The sequence below is a fragment of the Centrocercus urophasianus genome, unplaced genomic scaffold (assembly GCF_019232065.1).
Source record: "Centrocercus urophasianus isolate 14NV4802_14NV808 unplaced genomic scaffold, USGS_Curo_1.0 seq_24, whole genome shotgun sequence".
Classification (NCBI taxonomy): domain Eukaryota; kingdom Metazoa; phylum Chordata; class Aves; order Galliformes; family Phasianidae; genus Centrocercus; species Centrocercus urophasianus.
This window is the reverse complement of record NW_024884800.1, coordinates 13,528,133-13,552,815: the sequence shown is the minus strand read 5'-3', so window position 1 is coordinate 13,552,815 and position 24,683 is coordinate 13,528,133. Positions and strand designations below refer to the sequence as shown.

The window sequence follows — 24,683 nt, the reverse complement described above, 5'->3', positions numbered from 1 at the left end:
GTAGGGATCTGCATCACAGGCTGTTTCTGCAGTTGTGTAAAATATGGAACTACAAGGAAACATTAAAGTCTAATTTTTATAACCAGAACTCCCATGTTCAAGGGTGATTCTAACTTGAAAACGTGATTGAAGACGCTGACTGCAGGCCAAAGAAAGACGCTTGGGCTGGAAAAGGGAGAAGTAAAACAGTGCAAAAGCACAAATGAAACTCCACACTGCACTTGATGACATTCCCACTGTTTTGTACGGAGTATGGGTATCAGAAAACTGGCACACTGTTAAGTCAAGCTGTTGTACTTGGCATCAGAAGGGCCCAGCCTCACTCCCACAGGTGACTTCCTTCAGGTGGCTCCTGGAACTACACCGCCAGGTCCCCTCACACAGCACTGAGGGGCCAGGCTGATTTTGCTTTTGTTAAGGGTGGGAACACCCATAACAAAGTGAGAATTCATTCAGAGCTGTTTTTTTTTAAATAAGGAAAAGTTAAGAACTCAGTTTTGCTGTATTTTCAAGTAATATATGGTGTTCTACAGTGTTCTTGTTTCTGTAATAGCAACGAACGTGTGGTGGGGTGTTACTGCACAAACACAAGTTACATTTGTACTTCCTAACTACTATCTTGCTTCCGACAGAGAAATCATTATTGATAGTACAAATTAATTATTAATGCTTGCTTGGTGGCCCCACATTTGGTATGTTAGCTAACACCTGGGCAGCACGACCTGTAAGAAATTGTATGTGCTCCTGTGGTAATGCACTAGAAAAATATCAAGTAAAGCAGCATTTCCCAATACAAAATACAGTAGGAATATGAATCTATTTCTATGTAAGAACAGAAGTTAGGAGAAAGTGAATCGAATCATTCTTTTTCTTTTTTTAAATATGATTCAGCTGATACATTCGCTTGACAAAAGCTTAGTAATGTGAACAGAGGCAAGCTGGTTGTTGACAGCTACTTCCTACATTTATACATTTCCTGAAATGGATCAGCATTGCTCTCTAATAACCTTTTTGTGAATGGAGCAACTCAAACATTAAAATGCCAAAGCGAACTCAAGTCCGGTCTGGCAGCCAAACTTGCAGCGTAAGGACAGATCAGAATCCCATCTTCAATGCCCTAGTGAAGGATTGCAGGGAAATCAACCTCCCACACTCCACTGAAACCCATACACAACACCACACTGCAACAGCTTCTCCTTTTCACTGTCGTTACCCTGACAGATTATATTCTTTCTGAATGTCTCACCAACAGCAACTGTTGTGCAGTTTAAGACAGAGGTTCTACATAGCATTCCGTATTACTTCAGGAAATCAGGCTGTAGTTTATTTGCAGTTTGAAGAAACTCTCTCCATGCAGATGTTCTGATACACAGATGACTGGGAGTGTACTTAAAAATGCATCTAAGAAAAGTGTTCCCACCCATGGCCTTTTGAGATGGAAGCCCCTGAGGTTTCAAGAATAAGCCATCTCTATTTTGCATTTTATTCTCGTTGTGCAACTAGTTAAGCTTCTAATGAAAATGGACTGAGAGCCTTGGGAGCAAGCATGTTGTAATGTTTTGCACAGTATTTCTCAGTGAAAAAAATTGGTGATGTCCTCTGTCTGTTTAAGGAATTGAATTTTACCGTGGTCTTAATTTTAGCAAAATTTTAGCATAGTGTATTGATTGGTACATGGTGAACCCACTTCCTAGTCAGACATACCTAGATTCATATTTACATTTCCTTCACCTTTACATCCACTGCTAGAATTCACAGAGAAAGATTTAGCTAAGACAGAGCTTCACACAGTAATTTTCACTGCTTTTATTCTCAGTGTTTTGCTATTGAGTTTGCTTTCTGCTACTTCCATGCTGTGCTTTGTGACAGGCAGATCATTAGGGTACATTTCTTCTAATAGAGTTATTTGCAACTCAAGAATTTATTCTTACATATGGAAGATCTGGGGGCGTAGTCTGGAGATGAGCTGTACTTAAACAATAAATGGAACATACACCAGTTTAGTCAAAGAAGTTGTGGGTTTTACACGTCAGCAGGGGGTGTAACATTGGTGGTGGCATTTTCTACCAAGTAAGGCAGTCTTACCGACTAACTGTATTGTAACAGTTGCTTGATGACCAAACATATTTCAATATATTTTATCTTATAAAGTAATATGCAGGTTCAAGTTTTTAGATTTAACAGCTTTGAACACTGTTTTGCTCAATCGCTCTGAAACCACCAGAAGAGCAACAAAACCGAAGTGCTCCAAACACAAGAGTTTTTACCAAGACAGGAAAGTAAGGTAGAAACTATCACAGTTCTTAGAAAGTGTAACAATAAAAATTAAAAAGGAAAAAAGACCCTGACAGTTTTAAACTGTGAGGGGTTTTGGTGTTATTGGTATTTTGCTTGACTTTATTAAAAAGTTGGTCACACACACAGGCCATCTTTTAAAAGGCATAACAACATCTTACAGACATTAGCATGCCTGTTCAACATGTACAATTTCAGAGGCAGGCAGCTTTGGACGCTCTTAGTCCCAAATATCCAAGTAGCTTTTGTGATTCAGCAGAGGACATACTTACAGGACTGGGTCAAGCACCACGTGCTCAAAGCAGAGACAGAACAGAGCAAGCCAGCGCTGCCAGGGAGGTGCGTGGCCATAGGATCACACCATTCACCTGCACTAGCACATTCTACCCCTCAGCATAACTTGTTAGCCTGGGACAGCCAAGTGCCAGCACAGCTCCATAGCTTCCTGAAAGACCTTGCTCAAGCCCTGCTGGCTCAGTAGATGTAAAAAAGGGTCTGAGTCGCTATTTGCAATAGACCACAAATCTAAAATAAAAAAGGCTTGATGGCATGACTTGATATTTAGGTAACTGGATCGCTTTAAAAATGAATCGGACAGGAGTAACAACAGCAACTATAAAAGTATGAAACTATTTGTACAGCCCTAAGCTAAAGGGACTGTAATACAGTCTTAGGCTTAATTTTTGAAGAAGCAAGGGGAGGAAACTGACACTACTGACAATTCTTTCAGCTTATTTTTAGGAATGTTTTTCTTCTGAAAAAGTGAGAGAAAAATCCTTAATATGACACAGTGTATCACAGAAGCAATTTACTGCTAGCAAAAAAAACCCCAGAGTTTTATGTGCTATCAAATGCAGAAATACTCAGAAAGAAATACTGTGTTAGAATTTTCTCCATCAAAAATAGAGTCTCTGCTCTGAGTTTATCAGTACTTGGACAAAGCTCAGTGTTTCAGGATTTTGGTTAGTTAAGTGCCCGTTCCCCTGTTACCATCAGTCTGCTCTCTGGCACACAAAAAACAATTCAGTCTTTACCTTTAATGCAACTGCAGTTCAATGTTTCTAGATGAGCAGGCAGATAAATTCATGAAAATCTGAAAAAGAAAAGCATGAAACAGTGAAAATTCTGGGCATCTCTGAGGTTATGGACGTATCTAAACAGAGCGTCTGAGCCAAGATTTTTTCTGGGTTGGTAATGCAAGCCTTGTCAGCTGTTTGTTGGCACTCATTTATACAATTGCAAAATAGTACCTGCTATTTGAAAACATGGAACAGACTGATCTTGTACTTTACATCACAGGATGCCACGGAGAACTCATTACGATATCATTCTGAAGTGCTACATTTTCACCTAAGTTACACGTACTGAGGGCCGTCTGCTATTTGAAGTGCAGCTCGCTGCCATGCACTGGGCCTGACAAAAACTTCAAAATTTACTTTTGAACTGAAAGTATCGTGACATTGTATTGCCTTTAATAGCCTCAGCGTTAACGTTTTGGTAGCCCAGGATCCAAGTTTACCTTTCATGAGCTTATTAAAGGTAAATCTGGATAATGCTATCCATGTTACTGGAACATTTATCAGCTTTTTAGCTGAAACTAGGAGATAATAGGTAACAAATCTATTAAACTGTTTTATCTGCCCGAGGAACAGTCTCCCAGAAGAATTCACTCAGAGAAACAGCCAACAGAGCCCTTATCCACTGTGGGCTTTCAGAGAATAAAATCACCCCCTCTTTCCCAGCCACCCTTTGTATCTGGGCACAGATCCCAGTTCAGAAATGTAGCAAAACAAATGTTAAAACAGTGAAGAGTGCTCCTAAAATATAAAGTAGCACGGCGCACACACAAGCTGTGTGGGTCTCATTTCCATGCATACTTTCCAGAAGTTACGGTTCATGTTAAATGAGAATTGAACTTCAAACAATAATATATATATATATTTTTATAGTGAACGTAGGCTACACCTGAGTAACTGCTATATTTTTACAGTGACAAATGGGGGGGAGACAGACTGAGACTGCTCACCATCTGATTGTCTTTTTTATTGCTTAGGGTGACCTGCAAATAATGTTGCATTTGTTTCTGTGTATCAGATAACCTTCTGTGTACGTGGTCATAATTCATCAAAGCACTTTTGAGCATGCACATAACAAGACCAGCTGCTTCCTAGAACAAGTTTTTAGTCTTAATTTATGTTAGACTAAAATTCCCAGGCTGTTTAGTACGTTGGGTTTTTTCCTGCTCAGTTTTATGAAACTATGAATTATTGTTATTTGAAGGCTTGTAAGAAAACTACGATCTGAAGACCAAGCTTGAGCGAAATACTGAGAGGCCTATACAGCTTCTCTGTTACCAACTGGAAGAGCAAGGATAATGTTTAATCCACAAACAGACTGAGTACTGACAGCCCTAGGATTCAAGTAATGCACTCATACGAGCTGGATGCTCTTTGTGGTGTTCCAGGGCATAATCTCGTACCCATTCCAACTCCCACTTTCTCACCCTGCTGTTATTACAAACAGCAACTTTAGCCTCACCATCCTCTTGTTCCCCACACAGATACAACTCATAACCAAAGTGCTTTTGAACAAGTTGTTTAAACACAACAGAGCTCATAAAAATGCAAAACTATTTGCATGCCTACGGAATAAACAAAGAATCCATTTCCATCCATTCCATTCCATGAAAATTAAACACATATCTAGCTAACAACGGCACAAAAACACAGTTATCCTACATGCAATAGGGAACCACACTGTGCAAGTACACAGCAGGAATCAGTTGTACATGCAGCTGCCTTTATGTAAAGTAATGTACCAAACAACCACTGGGCTGCGAGGGACAGACAAACTGCTCCCTCCTCATTTCCTGCTTCTATGTCTGGTGGTGCCTGTGGTCTTTTGCACCAGACAGACTCTCTTGCTTCTTTTTCCTTTTTACTCCCCCCATACTGTTCCATCACTTGGCTGCCATTTGACATTACCCCTAGCTGCAGATTTGGCTTAGCTCTCTTTTAATGTAACATTCAAAGCTGTGGAAAACACTGTAAACTACACTCAACCTATGTAATATTGTGATTCTTTGGGCATGTTAAGTTTTCAGAATGTAAAAAGTGTCATGCTAAGAACAGAAAAGGGATCAGAGTATTTAAATATCATAAAGCCAATTTTTATATATACACAGTTGAGGCAAATTACATAACTGGATTCACAAAAATATGACTTCAGCATAATGGAGATTCTAACAGAGAAGTGAAAACAGAGCAATGAATTGCTGGTTCTCTGACAGAGTCTTCATGTTCTGGTTCATGGCAGCCAGCTCAATCCAAATCTAGTGTGATCTCACTGGGGTCGTTCCCTTGGGCAGCACATTTAGCAGCCAGGCACACGTGTGACTCTAAAGTCAGGTCAGTTACCTGAAGCAGATCCTCATGCAGCCAGACAGACGTGAGTACAGAGGAGGAAGCGGCAACCTCAGTTTAGTTCAGATGACACAGAATTAGTTGCACCTTTGCACTGTAGCTTTGTAAGCAAGCTAAACAAGCATAGAACAGCTACTGCTGAAACAAGCAGCTCTCACCCACTTTTTCTGCCTGCCCCTCACAGCAGCATGCAGGAGCGCCAGCTGCAGCCCCTGCAGGCTTACTGTGTTCATGGAAGTACTGTGTTAGAGAAAAGGTGCTGCAGTGTGATAACCAACCTGGTTGTTGTCTGGTACAGAATTAGCTGCTGACTACTGAACTGAGAATTTAAGCTACAAAAAGAATGCCCACATTCATAAGCTTTCACTTTAAAAGATCAACAAGAGACTGATTTTAGTTTCAAGCTCATCACGCTATGCTGAACCAAGCAGCATAAGTCATATACTCCAACGGTAGCTGAAGTAAGAAAACATCTAGGACAGGAATCAACAGGCGTGCCCGCTTGATGCTGCTGCCTGATATGGGTCTGAGCAGGCACACAATGCCCTGCACAACAGAACACTGTCCACAGCAGAGGTTTGGGGCTCCGCAACAAGAAAAGGACAAGCTGGAATATAATCACAGGAAAAGCTATTGGGTGTATCAATATTCTGTTTCTATCTGTAAAAATTTTTGTGCTAATGAGGCGTAATGAGGGTAAGAAAAACGTGCTTGCCCGAGCAGACTTCTAGCGAAAACCAAACACAGGTGTCAGCGTTGTTCTTCCTGTGATACATAAAGATTTTCTGACAGCCACAAAAGAAGTGCCTCAGGGCACACGTGTGCTCTGCAGAAACCATTTATTTGTTCCCTGCAGTTTCTCCTACATTCTTTTCCAAGAGACTGAATTGGGAAATAGAAAAGAAAGCGGCTTATTACAACAACCAGCACTGAACAAAGAAATTCTCTTTGTGAAATTGCATACCTAATTTCATACTTGCAATGTATTCAGATCTTCTCTGTGCTAATATTCTACTTCCATGAGCAGAATCTGTGCAAACAAGGCCTTTAGGAAGGCTTAAGGGGCAGTCAGCAGGCAGGGCACTCATGCAGTTACTTGATGTGCTGCTCTCCATTTCTGACACAGGAGCTGAGTAGAAGGTGTATAATAATACAGCCCTGCTGACAAGCGCAGCAAAGAGCCTGTGAATGAAGCAGTGCCACAGGGGATATCACTGAGAAATCACTTGTTCCCCAGGATGCTCTGTTCTGATCAGAATGTAAATAATTAGCTCAACAGAAAAATAGCATTAAAAGAGTGATTAACAGGATCTGTAGCTTCTTTGGCTCCTCTTCACATAGGCTGCTATGCCTAAGATTATCTATCCCCAGCACTGGAAGTAGTTCAGAAGAATCACATTATACTGAAGTATCTTGTTATTTTAAGAATTCAAATGCCTGCCTCAGATTTTGGCATGCCATTCATTCTCCGTTAAGATCTTCAAGAACAGCAAGATATGCCTAGAGCTACTCCAGGTAGACCTGTACAACCAGCACGAGAATGGTGTGCCCTGCCACACACAGAGTTCAGTATTAACAGCTTCACTCAGCTGTCAGGTGTGAGCAGCATTTCATTGGTGAAAAACTGTTCTCTTGAACACAACAATGTTCCTGAGCAGCCTTCTGAGAACGAATTCAAGAATTTCATAGTCTCCCTTGGAGAAATGCTGCTCACTGACCAATCACTTCTCCAGCTTACCTGGGTAAGGTGATCGACTTCCAACCACCTTTCCAAAAGTAACTGGAAGGTCTTGAATTCTTCTTAAAACGCAGAACGGAATAGCAGTAAACTGCCTATCATATTTACAATGCTAGTTGTTATCAAGTACAAGCTATTGCAGTTGCTAATGGAGTTTTATTCTGTCCCACAGGCTTTGTGAAGATGGCAGCACCTGCAGGCACAGCCCCCAGGTACAGGACTGCTGCTGCACTAACTAGCCTCACTGCTCACATGTGGTGTGCTTATGGACTGCCAGGGAAGAACATACAGGTAGGAATCCTATTTAAAGAGACTACTACTACTCAAATTACTTATCTAAAGCTGCACAACAAAGCACAGAAAAACAGTTTTATAAACCAGACATCTAATTCCAGTAAGGGCAGTTGAAACTGGTTAGAGACACAGAAAAACACTCAGTTAAGTTGCAGTTCAGAATACATCTTATTATATATATATATATATTTTTTTTTTTAAACCACAACAGTGGTTTAAAAAGAGAAAAGAAAAACGTTGTTTCATTCTATGCGAGTCTACTGTTGTTTCTCCTAGAATCAAAGACATATATTAAGAAGACTTAAATTTAGAATGCTGAACAGTTAGGTAAGGCACCTGGCTAAGTGGAACAAGGACAGAGAATGCTGTATTAATACTGTTTTCTCTTGCAAATGGGTTGCACAGTATCAGAAGGTATCTCATAATAATAAATCATGCCTGTGGTACATGTCTAAGAAGAAATTCTGTAAAATACAACCATTAGCTGGACATTAACAACTTATTTTTTAATGTGTCATCCATGCTCCTTCTGGAAGCAAAACACAATGCCTAAGTCTGAAAATGTCATGAGCAGCTATTTGTTATAAATCTGAATACATGTTGAAGAAATCTGCTGAACACAGGTATTCTTGAAGTGTATAATTCACTTTCTATCTTTCCTATATGAAGTAGTGCTAAAAAAGAACATCGCAACGATTACAATATTAACTTGGAAGTCTTTCCTTAGTAAAGGTGTTAAGAGCACAAGTATCAGAATGCAATGTGCTATTTTAAGCTTGTCCTTGTCATGTCAACTTGCTTCTAACTTCACAGGCTAGATTATTTTTCCATTGCTACATGCATTAATAATTTAACTGCTGTACTACATCTATGCTAAAAAGCATTCCTGATCACCGGTGAATGGAAGTAAGGGCATTTTCCTCACACACTAACAAAATCAATGAGCAAAATCCATGAGACAAACTAGAGCATCACACACAGTACAACAGGTGCACATGCAGGTATTGTGCTCTGGTTTCTAATGCTTAACAGCTGGTTTTGACAGGCAAATGAATTTATAATAAGAAGTAAAGAAATGTAAAGCTACAGCCTAACAGACAGATTACAAGTGTGCTTTTAGAAAAAGATGCTCAAGTGATGAAACAGTAACATAGTGAAGGGAATCAATAATCACATTTCTTTCAATACAGTGAAAGACATGGCAGTTCACTAGTTTCCCCCCTCATGCTGGTATTTAGGTGTTAAGAGTCTCAAATATCAAGGGTTTGGGCTTGGACACTCTGAAGTCTGTAAGGCTGCCCAGGGAGGTGGTGGAGTCTCCTTCTCTGGAGATGTTCAAGACCTGCCTGGATGCCTACCTGTGCGACCTGCTGTAGGGAACCTGCTTTGGCAGGGGGTTGGACTCGATGATCTCTGGAGGTCTCTTCCAACCCCTACAATTCTGTGAATCATTGGTGGATCACTGTACCACTACCTTGGAGATAAAAAAATATCCCCTTGGAAGCCCAGTGGTCTCCCAGCTGCACAACATCCAATGATTTGATATTAATTGCACTAAGATCTATCATCAGTACTAAGATTCCTTGCAAAACACTTGACTGGGGTGAAAAGTATTTCTTGATTTCAACAAAAAGTCCAAGTCCTCAGCTCTATCTGAAGCAAGGAGGGAAGAGTTTCTTATGTCCTTCACCTTACAGAGCCATTAATCGACAAGCAAAGCAAATGCAACACATGCTGATTTTGTGATGCCACAGCATTGATAGGTCCACCCTCACTCCCATCATAAGCAACTCACACACACAAACTTTAAGAATAGTCCACTAAGTAAATCAGCATTCAGGCAACGTGTTGGCTACCTGAAAACGTTTTCCCCCTTAACTCCATGCCCACAACCACATTTCCTTACACAGCTCCTCTATTTCCAAAGAACAACTGTGCAATCCAGTTTCCATGCTTAAAAATGGCTCATTGTCCCTCAGAGGTTTCTACCATCATTAGTGTCACCTTAACACGTAAAATAACCCCCTGGCAAACTGTACCAACACACTTCTCTCACGCATTCCTCACCAAATTTAACCTTTGCAGAAGTTCAGGTTCAAGCCAGCACCAACTTCAGTCTTGGCTCCAGAGCTGCTAAGAGGTATGGCAGCAAATGTCCAAAGCAGCACAGCAGCCTGCAGAGTGGAAGGGTTTCCTATGTAGGGCAATAACAACAGCACAAGGAATTGCCACCCCCACCCATTCCTAACCTCTTCATCACACCCATGGCCAGATAAATCACCTTATGCTCATCTGGCGTATGATTAAAGCCATATCTTGCCATCAATATTGCAATGAAGTATTAGGTAGAAACTGATAGCTCTAAGAAGAAGGGAAAGAACATCTGCTGTAGCTTATTTAGGTTCTGTCCATTACTTTTGTTGATCTTGGCTGAGCAGGTCAATGCAGATCACATTAAGTACCTATTGTGAAAAAGAAAACTGAAACCACATCTCCTAAGCAATCCTGGCAACCAGTCAGCTTTCCTCTTTACAATGCAAGCCTTATTCTGTAAGTGTCTTTTAGTCTGGCTTCACATAAAACCTGTGAAAGCTCCTCGCAGCTCCAGCATGTCCTGACTGAGAGCCACCTGGGAGTCACCCCCAGAATGCAGAAAGCAACCTATGAGAAAGGGCCCCAGCTCCCCAGGCTTCATGCAGACCGCATGGCTCTGAGGAAGCAAAAGGGAGAAACCTGTCACGCCACTTCAAATGTGTCAGTTTCAGTGTGACACAAGTTAGCCTGTGAGCAAGTGGCCACAGAAGTAATTAGTGCTGTGCTCAGCTTTCATTTTTACATGCATGCCTACAGAGTTCAAGATTTTGAGGAAATATGCAGCTATTGCTGCCAGTGAATTACGGACAACGGACAACCCTAGCTTCCTTTTCCCCTCAAATGGAAAAACAAGGAAAAACAATAACAAAGCATTAGTAATTCCTGCCTGCAGTAAAGCAAGAAAAAGAGACATCTGCAGATGTCTCTGTTCAGGGGAGTTGGACCAGATGACAGTTAGAGGTCCCTTCCAACTAAACGATGCTATGAAACACTCCCTTTTAAATTTCCCCCTAGGACCTGCCCATTTCCCTAGGACCTTCCAGAAGGAAAAGTGGCAGAGTGGCTGTTGCAGGGAGAGGAGGTGCAATGCAACTGAAACAAAGACAGCCTCAGTTGTCATTCCTTAGCTGCTGTTGGATACAGGGAAATTCAATGGTGTGTCCTCCTTTAAAATGGTGTTCTCTGGACATTGTACCATCTAAGTAACAACCCAATACATGAACAGATGGAACAAAATTTAGGGAGACAAAAACTTCTGTTTCTCCTGAAGACATCCATGTCCTGAAGCACAGTGAGCACACACTTATTGCATATTTCCCTTAATAATTAACTCCAAGTCTTTCTAGCTTAAATAATTTCTTATTAAAAACATTTTTCAGACCAATAAGCACTCAGTTACTGTTCAAGCTGAGTACAGTTTGGTCACAATAACTACCTTTGTATTAATGATTAACTTCAATAGACTGCATATGTTTATTCAGCTTATACTACTGTTTAAATATTTCACCTCATATCAGCTTCATTCAAAGTAGTGCAGCAGGGTGCATCTGTTTTACCAGGTGTGTATCCTGACATCACTCGGAACATATTTGTATCTAATGATTGGCCTCAGTTCCAGGGTTATACAAAAGGGCTGAAGCATAGCCTTCTTGTTAGAAAGGGGGACCACTGGTAATTTATTACACTGAGAACTGATCAGTGTTGGGTTGCTCAGACACTGGGCAACGCTGCCATTCGCTCGCACAGTGCTCCCTGCGTACAGCTTACTGATAACGGAAGGGAAGGTTCCATGATATGCAAACCATCAGTGCCCAGCTATGGGAACCTCACCACAGCATTCACCCCAGGGCTGGGGGCAGGAAACCAGTCTCATCCATTTTAAATGTAAATAATGGCATAGTTGAAGACCACAGTGAAGGGAAACTGTCAAATACAAAGAAGTGAGAAGGATGTTAAAAACGCATAGTTAGTAGAATAACTTTGATGTGGGAATAATTAAGGCTTTTGTAGCAGTGTATTAAAGGCAAATTTCAGATGAAAAACCAGAAGGAAAAGTCATATTTTTCCAAAACTTACTGATGGTTTTTGTTTGTGAGGAAATATCAGCTTGGGGATCTGCTTGTTTAGAAATTAGGATTTTTCACACATCAGCAGAGAAAAATAACGCACACATATAATTACTGCAGTCAGTGAGAGATGGCAAATCCTAACATCTCAAGCACAGTACCTAAAATATCATAGAATCATGTGTTTCTTATTGCTCTTTGCAGCTTTGTGTGTCAACTTCCGCACTGGGAATTGGCAAGGCTATAAATACAAATTTGCCTTTAATATTAATTGACAAAGCATGCCACACTTGCATTTTTTATGCTGCAACAGTCCAAAGGGAAAAAGAAAGCAAAGTGATAACGAGATAATATCTTCAGCCTGATGATCACCGCTTGCAGCCGTCAGGTTCCTCACACAATTCCTAACTCGCACCAGGCTCCTGCACACCCTCACCCTACAGAGCAAACCCTACGGGCCGGGCTCAGCAGTGAAAGCACAGAACCCCTCAGCCGCCCCCTCGCCGTCCTTTAGCCGATGCCCCCACGCCATCAAATAGAACACGCGCTGCTCGCAGCCACGAATCACAGACAGCCCGGGCCGCTGCGCGTGCTACATCAGCATCAGACCACATCCCGAGCCGGCCCCTTTTCTGCATCGGCAACGGGGGGCGAGGGAGGAGATAACGCTGCCGGCGGCCTCGGGCAGGCCCGCAGCCCGGGCACGTCCAGCCCAGCCCTGGAGACGGCGCTGCGAAGGGCCGCCCTGCCTCCGCGTAACCCCGCGTAACCCCCGCTTCCCCTCAGCTGACCCGCCCAGCCGGGCAGGGCTGCGGCCCCACCCCGCCCCGAGCCCCGCGCCCCTCACCTCGTCCCCCCGGGCGGCGGGCAGGGAGCGGCCCCACCTCGGCCCCCGGCCGTTACGCTGCGCCGCGTGCGCTCACCTCAGCTCAGCCCACCCGGCTTCGGCCCCGAGCTGCGAGCGGAGCGAGCGGCTCTAAAATGGCTGAGGGCGGGAGGGAGGGGAGAAGGCTCTGCGAGGGGAAGCGAGAGGAGGAGGAGCGAGCCCCCGCGCCGCCGTGCCGCCAGTCCTCCTCCTCGCTGACGCGCCGCCCGGAGGCGGGGGGCGGGCGCGGGTCGGGGCCCCCGGTGCTGCGAGGCCGGGGCGGAGCGCCGGTGCTCGAGACCTTCACCGCGCCGAAATCTGGGGCTCGGATACCGCCAGGCTGAGCCGAGGGCCCTGCGGGCACTTGCTTTGCGAGAAAAGGGTTTCACCCGCAGCTCTGACGGAGCGGCTGGGATTACTCACAGCGCGGATCACCGAGCCAGAGGCCAGAAATATCCCCGTGATTCACGCAAAAGTTTGCCGGTGGCCGTGCGTGTCTGTTGCTTACACGCACAGAATATTGCCGTCAGGGAGACGGAGCCACATCTCAACGTGTTAAGAAGGGAAAACGTGTCCTGCTCTCATCAGAAGTCCGGCACGGTCCTCCCTCACCCCATATGGAGTGGGACGGGATGTGTGAGAGATGGAAAAGCTGGCAGTGGCTGTATTTGGTAACAAGTGCTTGTTCTATAAAAGACAGAGCCTGGCAGAGCTAGCAGCTCCTGGCAGCAGCAGAATGTGCAGTGTGGGTGTTGCGTTTGGTGGTTCTTAGAGAAGCAAAGGGTGCATCACTTCCTTGCGTGGAGGCTGAGCAGTGTGACTGCAGGTTTTGCTTTGCGTGGGCCACCGGATTTTTAGGGCAGTGCATCATTGCTCTCACTTTGTTGCAATTTGTTTCAAACCTCATTGTTTACTTTATTGTCAGGTCACCGCTAATGAAGGGTTGTGCAAGATGCCTCAGGGCAGATGTGCTCTGTGCAGTCTAAATATTTTTTGATCTAACCTTTCTGTATGAAGGAAAGGTCAGGCAAACAATCTTACAGACTTGCTACAAACTTTCTTTTTTCTTTCTGCCAGCTAAAACAGGTGCATTAGCTTGTTCTCCAGTTCCTTTTCATAGCGTGTGAATGGCTAAGAGAACTATTTTATACCTCCTGTCTGCTTAAGTTTTGAGTTAATGAAGGTAGGTGGGAAGCATGGCGGGCAAAGAAGCGTGTTTTGTCTGTACGTGCTGAAAGCCCCAGGATGGCTGTGCGAGGTCAGAACCAGGACCACACTGTGCAGTTGCTGCTCCCAGCAGTGGCCAGTCATCTCTGAGGAAGGAAATGAAGTCTGCAGCTCAGTCATTTGTAGCTAAAAGTAATATATCCCTACCCTTGACAGACAACTTAGTGGAAGAAAAACCCAATTGCTTTCTTAATCTCTACAAGCTTCTGACATCCACAGCCTGATGTAGTCCCACAGTTTGTGTTCAAGCTCTGTGAAAACCAACTCTGTATGTTTCAAGCCTTCTGCGTGGTATTTCACCGTAGGATAATCACAGAATTGTTTGAATTGACAGGGACCCTTGAAGGTCATCTAGTCTGACTATTCTGCAGTGAATAGGGACAACTACATCTCAGGGTGCCACTTTCCACTTGATATTCCTTGACTTTTATGCTAATTAACCATGAATTATCATTGTCTCTGTACCCTTTCCATGCCGCTCCTTGTTCTGCAGATGTGCACCGTGTTCCTTGCACTGCTGCACTGTCAACTTTCCCTCTGGGATGACAGGCCTAGTGCTCTCCAGGTGCAGTGCCACAGTGTTTCAACCAGATTCAAGCTGGGGCTTCCATCTCTTCATGTCAGATCTTCTTGCTCCCACATCAATTTTAAGCACTCTGGGCTGTGCCTTCCTGCTGACTACAGATCTTTCTTCACACCCTGCCAAAAGGAGACCTCAGCAGGCATGGGACCTCAGAAAGCTCATCTCAGCCCTGGGCAAGCGTGCCCAGGCATGTGTGCCACAGAGAGAAGGTCTGGGAATTCCTGGCATCAATATGTTGTCAAGCAGAGCACTGCTGAGTGACATTCAGTCTCAGTGCCATTGTCTCCCATGCTCAAGAAAGCATCTATCCCTTAAATCCTAGTACTTCATCCCTTGACCCTAGTACTCTCTCCCCCCTGGTTCTGCCTTTTTAACTCCCTCAGTGGTCCTGTTAAACAGGAGGTGCGTCCTCCACATTCCTTCTCTCTGACCTTTTCCTATGCCTGAAGGGCCTGATGACAGTTTTATTAGGACTGGGCTAGCAGCTGTCCCTGAAGCAGGATGGCAGAGAGCCCTTCCTACTCACAGACATACATGCCTGCCTCTGCAGTGGGCTGGATATTTAGATAACCCAGCAGAGAACTGCTCTTTCTTGTAGGTGGTTGCGAGAAAGGATGGCATTCTGATGTGGCTGTGGGTCAGATTGCTGTCAATGGTCAAAGCACAGCACCTTTTCATTCTCTTTGTCTTAATAAGTAGTTTTATCTCAACCCACAAGTTCTATGTTTTTTCTGCTCAATTCTCTTCCCATCCTGCTGGGAAAGGGGGAGTGAGAGAATGGCTGTGGTGCTCAGGCACCTGCTGGGTTAAACACAGCAAGGTACCTTATATCAGGTAAAAGCAGTTACAAGGAGCCAGATTTGTAGGATGACACAATCTAAGAATTCAGCAAAGAACTCGGAATTTTATTTGCTTCAAAAGGGTAAACAACTAAGTCAAACTGATGTAGCAGATGCCCTTTTATTTGTCATAAGAAATAGTTACTTTTAAACAAGTTCTTCGGAGACTTTCAAACTTCATCTGCTGAAAGGAAATCAGAAACAGGTTTATTTGCTCTCTGTAAATAAACATTAAGTTAGGGTTGACCAGCAATACCTTGAGGATAAGAAGAATACTTCCAAAGCTTTCCAAAAGGTAGCTAAGAAAAGCAAACCTGCTGTCAGGAAGCTTACAGTCATTAGAAAAGGGCTGAAACTGCTCTGCAAATATTTTAGGAGTCTGCAACCAAAAACAAAAGCCACCTTTACATAACAGTACGTCACACTATCTTTCAAACCAAATCTAAATGAAAGGGCTTTTTTTTTTTTTCCTCATTGCAACTACTTTGTCTCTTCCTGGTAGCTAAAAACAGCAATGATTTGTGTGAAGTGTTATCAGCATAACGGAACTTCCCAGGCAGTGTCACTGCTCTGTGCCACCTCTACTTCTCACATTTATCACCAGGGTCAAAAAGAAGCAAGAGAAAGTTCTGCTGAGGAGAGACTAAAGCCAATCTAGAACATCTGTGCTTTTCATCTACAATGAGATGAAACCTCTGACACAGTCAACACTTTCTCACCTCATTCCTGTTTCAGCAAGAGAATTGCATAATGTTAGCTCTTTTAATCTAAGTAGGAAATCAATATTTGAAGACTCGTGGGCAGTTTATTTATGCTAGGAGCAGTGACTGGTGAAATCAAGTATTTTTTTGATGCAATCTTGTTTCTTCACAGAATGTACAGTCAGAATCAAAACAAGAGGAATTTTGCACATGAAATTCTGTTGTATTTTGTAGCCAGCGCTCCTAAGAAAGTTGTCTTGGTTTTGTCTCAGGCCAGTGAAGTTTCTAAATTGTGTTTCTACTACTTCTTAGTTAACTTATGATGCATGAATAAAACAAAAGGCTGAGGCATGTTAGATCTCCTTCTATCAGGAGTAGCACGCTGTTGTTCACTCCAGTTCTTTTCACAGCAATTCAGGGTTTGAAAGAAAACGCAGCGCAGACAACATAGAAGTCAGACATACAAATGTGATAGAAAGGATCATTGACTGCAAGGAGGAATTTCAAGCAGGTTGGAACTGGGAAAGGCCTTTTAAATACAGAGTGGTGTTTTAAGAGGAGCCCACTTCTGCTCTAATTCTTTATTTGATACATTTTTTCAAGCTTGTTCAATTCCCTACTTACTGTTATACATTAAACCAGACTGACAAAACACATGCAAATCTGCTTATAGCAGTTGCTATCAAACAAACAATTTGTATATTTTGCATAAAGATTTTTTTTTTTATCAAATCTATTATCTGCAGCCAACATACAGCGCGCTTTGGGGAGGAGGTAAGAAGTGAGTGGAGGCAAAGTTTGATAGGTCTCCTGAACAAAAAAACTGTAATCAGTTTTGTTACTCTGTTCTATACAAATCTGACCTCACTCTGAAGTCATGATGTAGGAAACTTTACAGCAACTTGCAAGCATTGAACATATGCTTGCATTACATAATTGAACCTTTGTTTTTAAGTCATATTGCTTGCATGAAACGGAAACAAGTAACTGCTTGCAGACATAACGTTTGTATTCTATAAAACATCACATCACCATGCAGAGTTTAGACCATTTCCTCCAGGGGTAGTGACAGGCAGTAACTTTCTGCCTTTTAGGCAGCAAGGGAGACGATCTCTTACAGTATGACCAAGGTATCTGCTATGAAACGAGACCTAAGTGTCTGCAGCATTTCAGGGACAATATGTACTGTCCTGTATGCTTCAACGTATTGTAGCTGTGGGGACACACATTGTCACATTTTTGTGTGTGTGTATGGATTCTGCTGTCCAAGTGGGCACCTTTTTTAATGATCATGAGTCAAATCAGCACTTTTATCTACACTACCACTGAGAGCAGTCAGAGGAGAATGGAGTTTCAGTGTTTTCTTCATGTACAGTTTATAACAAAACTGGAAAGCCCCACCAGAAGCACAGCTTCAGAGTACTGCACCCCAAATAGGATGCTATACGGACACAGATGAATGCACATTTTAGGAAAAGAGAGCAGTACTGACAGGGGTATTCCTGTTCCATACTGCAATGAATCTAGGAAAAGATCTGGCGCTCTGAATTAAAACTGTTGGTGCAGTTACAGCTTATTAATAGAACATATGTAACTTACAGTTGTCAGATCACTGTACAAATGAAATACTAAAAATTATTTTCTGGACTTTGGAGCGAACTTTGAACGGTCATTACAAGGACCTTAGCTCACATAGTGGTGTATGTCCAGTGCTCCCTGGAGAGATGAGAAAGAAAGAAAATAGAATGCTATGAAAATAAAAAGTTTTCTTAATTTTTCACAAAAGTCAATCAGAAAAGCACAACCACAGTTAGCAATAGCCACAACAGGCCAGGCTTACTTTCATAGTAAGCCTATTCAGTAGATGTGCATAGATTTTGGCTAAAAGTATGGCTAAATAATTGTCTTCTGCCAGTCTGTTCCACAGTCCTGTTGTCAGAAATCCCTGAGTTTTGCAATTTCCTTTAAGTGAATCATAGTATTTTTAACACTACGGCACCCTAATTTGGTGTGACACTGTTTGATTATTTATTAGAACAAAGACTAAAATTCAGGATCTTGACCTCAACAGATTTTCTACTTACATATGCCATGGCAGAAGCTTGTCTTGACAGAAATAGCAAGGCCAGCCTTCCAGTCAATACCTTTTTTCACTTCTCTTCTTAAATTTAGAACCTATGTAGTAAAGTGCTAACTACCTGCTCACCTTAACTTTATTTCAGTTTCTTATCTTGGCTTCGTTTTAATAAAAATCTGATGTGACTAAAAGAAATACTCAAGTCCCAATCGTGTGTGTCTGCGGACGGACCGCCACTGCAAGTCTGCTTCAGAAGACCGTGTAATAGTCAGGCACAAAGTGTCTTCTAGTGCACTCTCATATAAGTAGTTCTTACACGTGCACATATTTCTGGGAATTTGTAATGTGAGAAGTAATGGGGTGAGATAAGAATTACTGAACTTGTTGCTTATGTGCTTTTAGTTGTTCCTGCAGGTTTGGGAGACAAACATAAATCAGCAGATCTGCATGAAGGTCAGACATAGTCTTGTGTCCAAAACATGTTGTGGTGCATAGGGAAGTACTTATTTTAGAATAACTGGCTTCCTACGTAATAATAATTTAATCATACCTGAAAGTGAAATAGTATTTTTCTTTCTTTATCGGATGATCCATTCCTTAAAGCAAAAATCATGAATCTACTTTTAGTCCTCAGCACTGGCAGACTGTGAACTCTCTTATTTACTCACGTAAGGCCATGTCTAAGAATTTCTGGAAACTATCTGGTGAAAAAAATTGCAATGTATTTATGCAAGTCTTGTAATTTTTTGTTGTTACTGCGGACTCCCTTATGCAATTTTTGAAACCAAACTGTAAATGTCCCTTGGAGCATTTGTTCACGTACTTATATATCCTTATACAAATCAGAACTAACTGATCCCTATTTTCTTTTTTGTTCTGAGAGATTTCTGTGCCCAGAGGAATTACAGAGCCACATACAAAACTCACAGCCCCAGGATATTAGTATTACATATGCTTTAAAGAAGCTAGGTAGCCTTGCAGTCTTAAACTATTCTGCATATCATGTCTAATTTAGAGCAAGTTGTCAGTTTGCCCTGACATGCTCCAGCAGTTCTGCTTCAGCTTGTTCCTAAACTTGTGAAGGAGTCTTTACAAGATAGCCTTGCAGCTTCCATCCTTTCCATCATAATTTACAAGATAGAATGCACAGAAAATCTCACTGACCTAGCTTGTCAAAATGCCTGGATTTTGTTGGAATTGAAATCTTTTCATTCTGTCTATGCAACAAAATGTTCAGTTGTGTCTTTTCAAGTGCAACTTCCTTCTTGGAGGTTGATTGATCCCTGCAATCAACCCTGATTCCCCACATTGATTGTTTTCCATCAGTTCATAACAATGTGGAACACTGAGAAAAGCATACACATTTTTGGAAAAGAGCCTTTTAAAATGTTTCTATGGATCCCAACCAGTTTGCAGTGGTTGTACCCCCATAGCAATGTCATGTACTATGCTACAATTGGGTAAGAGATGTGTATGATTTCATTTTCTTGGTCATCTTGCCAGACTCTTTAAAAGCCACCCACAAAACATGGCCCCCAGTTTTACCTCTCCTCATCCACAGGTGAGGCTCTTGCTCATCCAAGCAGGCTCTTGCTTACATGGATAAAGACGCTAGAGTAACCATTTCCTGTACTCTTAGTAGCACTTTCCAGTCAATTAGTCAACATTTCCTTTGCATGGTAGCTTCACTGTCAGAACCTTTGGGTCCTAATTGACCTGTTTCCATTTATAATGATAGATTATAAAATAATTTATATAATACAGTATACATATATGTTATATATAATCTTTATAATAAGTAACATTATGTATGAGAAGATAAATAGAATATGCTTCATTTATGCAGGTTCTAATGGTGATGCTCTCATTTTCATCAATAGTTCTAATTCCAGAGCCAATAATTTGATTTATTCATGATACTACAGACACAAAACATTGCAGAAATAATTGGTATTGTTGCCATTACAGAACTAAATGCCCATGAATGAAACCTATCTGTGAATATTCATAGGAACAGAGCTGTGAGTGAAGGGCTGCATTCTGAGGTCTCCTCTGCCTCTGCAGTTCTAAAACTCAAGATTCAAATCTGCCTGAAAATGGACACCACCACATTATCTGTGAGGATGGCTGGCTCCCAAGGGCAGCCCAGGTATCAGTATCACACACAGCTGACCAATGCCATGATAACAGTTGCTTTTTTGTTTAGGTGAATAGTATCACTTACAGACCCATTTTCGTAATGGACAATGCTGGTTGAGAAAGATGATGCTGGGGGAGTTTCAGCTTTAGCCCATGCTGCCTAGATAACTTCACTTCTTCATTTATATCCAACAGAAGCATCTTCAGATAAAGGACTTGTGGCAATTTGGGGAAACTAATAGGTAGTGCCAAAATAGCCAGGGTAATGGAAGATTCTTTATAGTCAGCAGTCAAACAGCACGAGCAATCCCGTCTCTTACCAAGTTTTCAAACATTATTTTCATTACTGCTTCCAACCATGTCACTATAATAAGAGATGTTGCTCTTGACAAACTTTGCCTTTATTACCTCTTGATCGACGCCACAAACAGCACTATTGCTATTTTTCCTTTAGGCATCATCAATCAACATTTACAGTAATACCCTGTAGGAGAAAAGGCAGGAGCAGCCACAGCCTAAGCCAGCAGTTCAGGACAATGGAGCACAGCAGCAGTAACACCTCTCCTCTCTTCACAGTTGAAGCAGCAGTTAGTTCTGGTGCATGGGGAGCTCAGCAAACTTTGGAAGTCTTAGATGCAGAGTATGTAGCAGAGGACTGTGCACATGTTCTCAGAATTTAAAGGGTGGCTTGAATCAAAGCAGATACACTTCTAATACGTTTTGTCTCACTTTACTTATGTATTTATGGTAAGATCTGATATCTCCGAACCCTGTCTACTGACTTGTAAGTTCATTTCTTCTTATGTGGAAATTTTTCTTAGTGTAAGTTAAATTCTATAATACGGAGACTCACAAAGAACATAAAAGAACATCATTTAACTCCATTCCCTTCTTCTTTCTGCTCTCCATCCACAATTATTTATATCTAAACATACCACATCACAAAGTCACTTACTCCAGCTTTCTCTCTGTGAATCCAGCCTGCAGTCTGCTTCCACTGAATTTCCAGTGCTGTCACATGCAATGTGCTTTGTGCTGACGTTCCCCAAAACAAACGTGTCAGTCTGTGGGGTGGAGGGGAAGAATATCCCCAGAATATCCACAGGCTTTGCAGTTACACTACGAAGTGTTGGAGTGTTGAATTTAAATGTTACAAAACACTGTAAGCAGAAAGCTTATCGAGGCAATTAACCAGGAAAGATCTCCGTTCAGCAGCCACCTCCAGAGAGGGCTCTTCCTGTGCAGGACAAAAGATCCCAGGCTGTCCAGTGACAGAAGAAGCAGCTTGTTTGTACTGAAACAATTCCACATCCGCTTTTTTTTTTTTTTCAAATGAACTCCAGAAAAAGGAAGAATTAGCTAGAGATAATGAGTAAAAGGGAAGAAGAAAAGGAAGTCCAGCAAAATCTTAGTAGATTAGAAACATTCAGATACAAATGAAGTAACAGAGTGGGTCCTGTAGGTTCCCACCCCATGAGAACACCGCTGGCAGCAGGCCTACAGCCATACACACAGTGCTTCTGCCCTCAGAGGAACATTTGGGCTCTACCAGTGAGTAAATGTGAACGTCAACTCACCTGAGTCTGTGTTCAAGGATGTTAATGGGAATGATTCTAGAAAACAGTACCTGAAGGATCTGTAAGCTATTTGTAGGTGATGACTGTGTGGATTTTGCAACTTATATTTCATTTATCATTTTGTAGCGAAGCAGTCTTCACTCAAATCTTTACCCATTTGGAATTTTGGCTTCACATTGACTTTCTTGATTTAGGAAGAGGAGAACTCAAGTATCATCTTGCTGTATATAACATTGAAACCAAACAACAAATACACTGAGATTAATTGGATTACCAAAATCTTCTCATTTTATTTTAATTCTAACATTTTGGAGGGTATCTTCGAGATATTTTTGATGACTGGAAGTGGAGTGGCGTTTCTGACAAGGCTGAGCACTACAGAACTGCTACAGCCATTTGTTTCATTTTCAGTTAATTGGAACTCTGACTTTGCATTTTGATTTCACTGGGTTTATTTGGAGCAATATGCCACTCCAGTCCCAGTTTGAATGTTGTCATTACAAACTGTGCAGCTGAGTTCTGCATTTCTCTGAGCATCCCCTTCAACCCTCAGGTGGTACTGGAGGCAGACACACATTTAGCTGTAAGCCCTTACAATAGTGTCTGCAACACCTTGCATTTTCAAGTGCAGTGTTTAATTGAAATTCTGCTTAGTATTAGCCAATGAAGTGCAGAGAATGTAGAAATGTGGGAACATATATAACTTTTGTAACACATTTGGGAAGTTTAAAGTTCAACATGAACACTTGACAAAATGTTGCAGAAGAACAGAGAATTAAAAGCTACATCCTTGCTCGTGTTACGCTGATACTCACTTCCTTTCTCAGAAATAGCTGACTGCAGCAGAGAATGACTACAGACTGAAATATTTTTTGCTTTGAGGAATAAACAGTCCTACAAACAACAGGTCTAATGAAGCTTAACTGTTATTTTTTAATAAATTCTCCTCTCCTCTCCTCTCCTCTCTTCTCCATATTTGCAAATGCCTTTCTGGAAGAATACTTTTGATAACGATTTTCTTTTTTAGCTTTTTTTTTTTTTTTTTTAATTATTAGAAACCTAGAAAGTCTTAGAATGCCTTTAGTAAGCTTTATAGTTTATAGACATCTTATCACATTTAGCATTCCATTTTGAATTCTTGTTTGAATTTGTTAAAGAACAGACTATCACATAAATATGGCTCTCTCAATCTTTCGCTCTTATTTTTTACTGCATGAAACTTGTCAATGAAAGTATATTGATTTCACCTTTAAAAACACTCTCAGGTCTTCAGCTAGCTAAGTCACATGTAGGTCACATGTAGTTGCTTCCACTGTTTTACAGAAGTTATCTAATGAACTTCAGCCCGCACACAAGCTTAAGAACAATGAGAAGCTTCCATCAGGATGCCTTTTTGTTTGTAGGTCTCTCGGAGCTTTTGAAATTAAGTCTTAAGTCAGTCCTAGATATCTTGTGAGAGAGGCTTTGTCCAGTGCCTCTGGTGGGAATTTCAGATAAGCAAATGCTACTCATTTAATGAGCAAAATTATTTAATGAAATCTAATGAAATTAAAAAAAATCATTTAATGAAAAATATTTTACTTTGTTTATTTCATCTATTTTTTTTTTCCTCTCTCTCTTTTTTTTTTTTTTTTTTAATGTCTGTGTGTGCATGGTAAAAACAGTGAATGACACCACTGTGCCATTCCTATTACCTTATCCCCACACACAAAATTTAGGACCTTTTGGAATTAATCTTAAAATAGATATAAAGTAAATGTGAGGAAGCTGTCACACAAAGCAAAGAAACAGGGACAGGTATTCCCACAAAACCAAAGCAACCCAAAAACCAAAAACAGAGTTGGGCACTTAATGAGCTTCCATTGACTTCAGCCACACAGAGCTCTGACATTACCAGGAGGTCAGCAATAGATGACTGAAATATTGTCAAACATAAAACTGATATCCAATCTGGTCCCACTGACTTCTGTAGTTCTACTCTGGGAACAAATCTAGCCTGCATCCTACGGGAGGTGTTCACACAAATGTTCAGAATAACAATGGTAAAGAATTTGAGATAACCAGGAGACTTAAACAGCTTGAAACTGACCACTCAGGATCTTACCTGAGGCTAATTATTGAACTACAGTGTAACTTGGTGGCAATTCCTCTTAATACTGGATTAAAAAGTTTAAAACAAGCAAACCATATTCAGCACCTTAGGAGGTCTACAGTAATTCCAAGTAAGCCTGATAATCTCGTAAGTCTCCTGGGTGTAAGGTGATACTTCAGCCAGGACCTGAAATGTATGATTCAGGCAAATAGACACCTGAGTAAATAAATGCTTTTAGCAAAGCAAGATTAAAATCTCTGCCTTAACCCAAAATTCTATGAACAAATGCAGTCAAGTTTTAACTAATGATCAAAGCAATTCCAGAAGCAATCCGCTTTTTTTTTTTTCCCCCCACAGGTTAGATAAGGAAATTAAAAAAGGAAAAAGGGTATTTAGCCTTCAATGATAACATCAAATTTTGTAGGCAAACCTGGAGGCAGAATGAGTACAATTGTTAGAGCTGATGAATGAACTTTCTGAATGTTCTGATCCAAGGTATTTCAAAGCAGAGAACCCCATTCACAAAGATGCTGTGAACTCTTCCCCTCTGCCCCTTCCCCAGCACACACCCCACTGAAGGGTCAAACAAGAGAGGAGTGGGAGAGAAGCACATGGGAATTAATTTCAGGATCTGATTAAGAGTTTTAAAACTCTACGTTCTACAAAGTTTAGAT

The 24,683-nt window shown here is 41.6% G+C and overlaps 1 protein-coding gene across 6 annotated transcripts in view; it reads right to left on the bottom strand.

Annotated features, from left to right (window-relative positions):
- Positions 1-12,912, bottom strand: part of ACSL4 (acyl-CoA synthetase long chain family member 4) — a 34,537-nt gene extending 21,625 nt beyond the window's left edge. For 5 of the 6 annotated variants that reach the window (XM_042824947.1, XM_042824951.1, XM_042824949.1 and 2 more), the window contains exons 1-2: positions 12,833-12,912; positions 3,330-3,388 (exon numbers count right to left, since the gene is read on the bottom strand). The gene's annotated coding sequence lies outside the window, so the exon portion shown is untranslated. Of the gene's footprint in view, positions 1-3,329; positions 3,389-12,756 lie in introns of all 6 variants that reach the window. The other variant, XM_042824948.1, reaches the window with a different exon arrangement.
- Between the last annotated feature and the right edge of the window lie 11,771 nt (positions 12,913-24,683).